Raw genomic sequence first — 7,046 nt, forward strand, 5'->3', positions numbered from 1 at the left:
GTATCCACCCTGAGTGACATAGCCCAGAGTCTCTGGACAATGATGCCATTTGCAGTGGGTGAGGGAGGAGATAGCTGCAGCAAACATTTCAGTTCATGGGGTGATAGTTGTTTTGAAGCAAGACTCATTTCTACCAGCACTGTCATATTCTGGGGCAGATTCCAGCCACCTCCCTTGAAAAGGGGATTGCCATAGGTAACCGAATGTATGCAAGCAGGACTTCCCTGAGGAATTGTACATGGTGCTCTGAGAGTGCATGATAGCACATGACTTTCTTCCGTGCTTATCAAGCTGCTCTCTTCCCATTTGCGCCTCTACGTTCATGGTCTACTCTTCATACCCAGAATTTACCTCCTTGTTGCTTTGACCCTCTTGTGTGAACTGGTTACTTGTTGATGCCCAGATCTTTCAATGGGCCAAACCTTTTGGATGTCAGTTTCTTAAATCTTAAATTGCTTGCAAGTATGATTTGCAAACAGACATCAGGGACTCTGGATGGCTTTTCTTTGCCAACCTCCACTAGTCCTCCCTGGAGCACCCTTCCTTTATACACATTCTCTGACTTTAACACTCAGGTATCTCCTCTGGGATGCTCCAAGTCTTCTCTCTTCTCTGTTCTCATAGCCCCATAGGTGCACCTCTACTTTTACTCATATCACCTTATGTTGTAATGACTTGCTGAAGTTATGATCTGTTTTACAAACCCTGAGCAATCTAAAAATAGGGAAAATTGGAAGTGCCACTTTTAGTTAAGGACATATAGAAAAAGGCTATCAGTTATATGTATCCAATATATGTTTCCTGAATAAATGAGTGAAAACTAAATTTCTTCATCTATGGGCTTTATGTAACTAGGAGTTCCCCTGAAATATTCACATAGCTCCATATCTAATTGGCCAAACACTCGAAAATAAAAGCGGGCTTAAAGGATATCTACCATTTTGGCTAATTTTAGATAATGCTCTTTAAAGTGGATATATGAGTATGTTATAGATATTAATTCCAAATTGTGTTTCTTGGCTTGCTACTGATTGTTAATGTAACCTTGGTCATTGTATTCATTTTGCATTTAACTCAATAGCTGTCTGTTAAGTGGCTGTGCTATATATTTCAATGAACAAATGCATGTGAAAATCCCATTTACTTGTTTACTGCCTCCAAGATGGCTTTCTAGAAGAATTAACTGATAAGTTAGTGTAAGATATAAATTAGATAATAAAATGTATGTATTTAAAATTTTTGATTATTATAAATATTTGATCTGCATAAGCTTTTTTGTTGTTGGAAATAAAACAAATGGGCTCCTTCTTTTTTTTTTTTTTTTTTTTTTTTTTTTTTTTTTTTTTTTTTTTTTTTTTTTTTTGAGACAAGTCTCACTCCATCGCCTAGGCTGGAGTGCAGTGGTGCCATCTTGGCTCACTGCAACCTCCACCTCCCTGGTTCAAGCAATTCTCTGCCTCAGCCTCCCAAGTGGCTGGGATTACAGGCGCCCGCCACCACGCCTGGCTAAGTTTTTTGTATTTTTAATACAGACAGGGTTTCACCATCTTGGCCTGGCTGGTCTTGAACTCCTGACCTCATGACCTACCTGCTTTGGGTTCCCAAAGTGCTGGGATCACAGACGTGAGCCACAGCACCCGGCCACAAATGGGCTCCTTCTGATGCTTGGTGTTAACTGAATTCCTAGGGAAGACTTTGAGGAAACTTGTTTTTGTGGTTGGAGAAATAACATTGAGGTAAAATATTCTTCCAATTTCATAACCCTTTTTGGTTTTTATAACAGAAAACTTCCCCTGTGTCCTCTTTATCCATGTGACTAGACTAGTGGTGTCCTTGGCCAATGCAGGTGGTACCGTAGCCTCACAACCAGGAGGCATGTGTGACGAACTCCTTGTTTCAGAGGGGCTCAGTTTCTCATTGGGTGCTATTCTGCCTAAAAGCAGGTATTACTAGAATCACAGCTGTCAGTCATGGTCATGGTCCAGAACTTTCCAGGTGAGGTGGCTGGAAAAGGCCACCATTGTGAAATTAGCATTATTCTTTACTAGCATTGTCTCTCATACCAAGAACTTTGAAATGGGTATTTCAAAGTACTCTTTGCAGATTCTGTGAGAATCCTAACTCTTTTGTGCTTACTCTACCTTCCATATTCTTGATTGGGGCAGTACTAATAATTTTGCTGTGATCTTGCTTGAGATCATCCTTTTATGAAATAAAAATAATAATATTTTGAATTTAACTCAATAGCTGTCTGTTAAATGGCTGTGCTATATATTTCAATGAAAAAATGTGTGTGAAAATCCCATTTACTTGTTTACTGCCTACAAGATTGGTTTTCTAGAAGAATTAATTGATAAGTTAGTGTAAGATGTAAATTAGATAATAAAATTTATGTATTTAAAATTTTTGATTATTATAAATATTTGATCTGCATAAGCTTTTATGTTGTTGGAAATAAAACAAATGGATTCCTGATGCATAAAGGAGTATTTTCACCAATCACATTCTTTAAAAAGTTATGTAGCTTCACACCTCTTTATTACCTTAGATTTTTGCATGTAATTCGCACTTCATGTATATCCTTCCTGGATCAGAATTTTCAGGTGGAGGATGAGGTGCCCTGAAGTGGGGGGACCTACCCAAGGGTGACACCAACTGTGCATGTCAGAGCAGAGCCTGCAGGCTTTTGATTCTTAGCCCAGTATTTTCCCCCAAATCATTTCTAGTTCACTCCCTGTTTTATTTGTTTATTGCTTAATTCTTAGAGAACACGGACAGAGGCTAAGCAGTTCACATCAGCTCATCCAAAGAAGAGATAAAATTAAGTTCTTTCCTTCCTTCTACTTTTTCCCCCAGGTTCTTATATTCTAAAATAGCTAGCTTTAGCAACATGCACTGTCTTTTTCCCAAGGCACACTACTCCTTCACAAGTGTAAGTGTTAAAAATAGTTTTGCTAAGAAGGATGGATCAGATATGCCATTTGTAAAGGAAGAAACTGAGGCAGAGAGTGACTAAGCAATTTGTTCAGGGACATCAGTGACTAAGCAGAAGCTCACTTGGACTTTGGAACTTAATTTATTCCAGAGAAGGGCCAAGTTCCAGACTATGCAACTTACACATGAAAAGGCAACCCAAACAAGACTACTTCCCTGAATTTTAAATAGAAATCTTAAATTGCTTGCAAGTAAGCACAAAATTCCAAGTTTTACTGTGCAAAATCCTACAGTATAGGCACACAGATGGACAAATAAAGGGGAAAATGATGAATAGAATGAAAATTCAAAACTCACCTTTTTTAAACAGTATTAAAATTACATCGTAGGATGCTTTGTGCATGTTGGGAGCTAATACATTTTTTTTTTAACTTGTGCACACATTTCTGCATTATCAATATGTAATCAAGGTGTAATTAAATATGAATATTCCCCTTTTATGGATTTTAAGTTCAATCATAATTTTTTTTAGCTCTCTGGCTCATCCATGGTTCTTAGAAAATGTTACCTAAACAACAGAGATCTGAACAAGCCAATCGTAATGAGAGTTGACCTTTGTGTCTTACATTATAATGTTTCAAATATGTGGCTGTATGGTATATTTGATCAATACATGTACACTGGACTGCATTTTACATTCCACAATTTTCCGTTGCCAAGCCAAAATATGGGCAACATTCCAACAGGACAGAACACCTGGATGGGACCCCAAGAAGTGGCCCCAGAGATTAAAATCCCAGTGATTGCTAGTAAGCCCCAGCAGACAAACACCAAGAAGCCAGTGGTAAGAAATAACAAAGGTCCACACACCACAGGCTCACCAAGGTGAGCAGAGAGGAATACAGGATGAAAGAGGAAGACCCTCCACACAAAACAAGTCTGACCTTAGGCCAAATACTGTTGCCCTGCAGCCTTTTTCTCTACTCCCTGACAGGGAAGGGTCCTGTGATCATGATGGTGTGTCCTGGCCCAGCAGGTATAATATAAAAATGCTTTGAAGCTGGACACAGTATCCTAACTACAGCTGCAGGTGAAATCTACCCTAGAGATGGCAGGTTTTAGAAAAGCACTTACATCCAGTCACTAGAACCTGCCACATACTAGTGTTTCTTCCTAGTTTTCTGTGTATATGGGTCATATTGTTTCTTGATTTTTGTATTGAACCCCACATGCATGTAAGTATGCTTGTTAGGTCTTACAAATCCGAAGGAAAAAACTTTGAATGTTGGAGTAAACACTGAGAAGGTGAAAAATTGCAAGGATTCTTTAAGTTGGACACATTACCACAAGAAAACACCCCCCAAATAACTGTGTTATTATTTACATACAAAGTAACCTTCCGACCTCCATTGTAACCTCCTTAGGCTTGACTTTACATGATCCCAGATTCTGAGTTGGTTTATAAATTTTATATCATCACAGAGAAAAGAAAAAATTGTGAAAAATAGAAAATAAGTAGCATGAAAAGACCAATATTCCACAAAACATTGTACAGAAGAAACATAACTTAAAACCGGGTGACTATTTAAAATGAATATGAATGAAAATTCTAAGTTTGTGTGTTTGTGTGTTCTATTTATATATCTACTTTCCCTCAAAGTAAGGGAAGAAATGAAAGATGTTTTTAACAGCAAGCTATCTATAAATTCAAAAGTCTCAGGGTTTAACAGAACTTCCTACTATATTATGTCTTGGGATGAATTAAATATATTTATAGGTAAATTTCCCAAAACAAATGATTCCAGGCAATATTAGAAATGGAAAGATCCTCTACCACGAATTGTTTTTCCAGAAAGATATGAATGAATTAACACCATAAGCTTGAAATGATAATTTTATGTTAATCATCTTCTACATTTCAGAGCACATCAATACTTTTGTGCATTGGGTATGTGCTCTTGTGTGTCTGTGTGTGTGTGTGTATACACATATAGATGTTAATTATGGGCCTGCTTTTCCTATACAGGCTGGGTTCATCTTAGCAAATTCCAAATGAAGAAATAAATGTCCTTGATATTCCATTTAATAGACAGTGGGTGGCACCATCTTAAGGAGCAGATGATGTAAGGGTGCATTTGGCACTATTTTCCTTATTTAGGCTACAAACTCTATCCAAATTGTGAAGGACTTTCCACATTAGTAATTAATAAGGCCCATTATGCTAACTATCATCCAACTTAGGACATCTTAGAGGAAAGATAAGAGATGAATAATTTGAAGTAATTTTCTTGTAATCATGCCAATCACTTGAGCAAAGTAGTTATTAAAGGAAACAGTATTATGATGAATTATAGGACATCTAACACTGAATACCTTTTCTTATCAGCTGCTTATAGTTTCTGGTTCTTAAAAAAAAAGGCAAACAAGTAGAAGTCTATTCCGAATATCACTCTTCTTACTGTAAATAATAGTTTGTTTAGCAAACCCTGAATTTTAATGAGGCTTGAAAGACAGACTTTACCTTATTTCTGTTCATCTCCTTGAAAAGAGCTGAAGTTTGTCAGCTTTACCTTCCCTTAGAAGGTAGATGTAACAAGCGTGAGTCACCTTTGATGACAAGGGATTCTTCCAGTTCAGATTTGCTGAAGTGATTAGACATTATTTATCTAATTAAATGTTCAAAACACATCATTATTGAAAGGAATAAATTTAGTACATTTGTTGAGCAGTGTTAACTGAAATGTAACTGCACATCATTTGACTTTTTAACATTTTATTATATCTATTAAGTCTTTCTTGCTTAATTAAATCAACTTATTTTTTACAGTTAATTTAACGTGATTTCATTTTCGTTACAGATTCTGAGTCAGATATTATAGAGAAAGCCAACTGTATACGCAAATTAAGCTTCGACTCCTCAGGTGCTCTGTTGCATTTCATTCAAGTCTGGCATCTTCTGGGGATTACCATGGTTTGAAATGGTTGTTATTTTTCACACAGTGGAAGGCTTACTCTTCATCTTTATTATGATTTTTCAAAATGCAACCATTTTTAAGGCTACAGCGTCATCTGATTTGTACTATTCAGATCCTAGATCACAGCCAGTATTTGGAAGAAACTGTGCTTTTAACGCTTGGAGAAAAAGTAAATAAGAATGTGAAAGTAGGAGCATTCGTTACTTTGCCCGGGAGCTGTACTTTATTAATTACCCTTTAGGAACAAAGGTGTCGAAATAATAACGCTCCATTTCCCGAGAAGGAGCAAAGTATTTGAGTAGCAATAACCGCAGGGTGGGCTCCATGGAAGAAGTTATTTCATTATGATTATTATATTCAAATGAGTGTGTCTCAGTGATCAAGTTAGCAGTATTCTTTTCTTCACAAGAACCCCAAACTATAAAATGGGGTTGGGGGAGGAGCAGGGTTGAAGCAACAAATGTTTGGTGCCAATCAACTGCAATGAATTGTGAGATGCCAGGATGAAGGCAGCGATTTGGTACATTCAAATCTACCCTGAAAAGTGTTAAAATGGAGAGCGTGGCTGGAAACAAATGGGAAAGGAAGATTCAAAGGTTGCAAGTGGTGGTGGTGGAAAATTCTAATTAGACATTTACGTCAGCTTGCAAAGCTCCTTATTTTCCCCAAATGTTGGAGTGTTTCATGTTCTGTCAGCCTTCCACTGAAAGTACTAAAAGGGGAGGTTTCTGAAAGTGGCCTCGAACTATCAGGATGGTGTTAAAAAGGTGGTAACAAAGGCATTTGCTCAAGCTTCCTCATCCTACACCACAGAATAAAATGAAACAAAAAAGATGTAAAAAAGAAAACAGAAAAAGAAAGTGAATTTATGTGTGCCTATGCATCCTCCCCGCTCCTCCAGGGGCCTGTGAGGTTGATAAGAAATGCCTCACTCCTTTCACTAGAGGTACCCATTTCTGGCTACTCTGTGGCCACTTGCGCTGGCTTTCATTCCCTGGGGTAAGTGTTCATGATCGCAAATTTGGCCAAAAGATTTTTTCATTACCCTCCAACATTTCCTTTCACCTCCAACCTCCAGGCAGGGCCCTGGCTTTCCCTTTGGAGCCGGGAATATAAAGACGTGGGGCCATCGGGCTG

The sequence above is a fragment of the Rhinopithecus roxellana genome, chromosome 17 (assembly GCF_007565055.1).
Source record: "Rhinopithecus roxellana isolate Shanxi Qingling chromosome 17, ASM756505v1, whole genome shotgun sequence".
Taxonomy (NCBI): Eukaryota; Metazoa; Chordata; class Mammalia; order Primates; family Cercopithecidae; genus Rhinopithecus; species Rhinopithecus roxellana.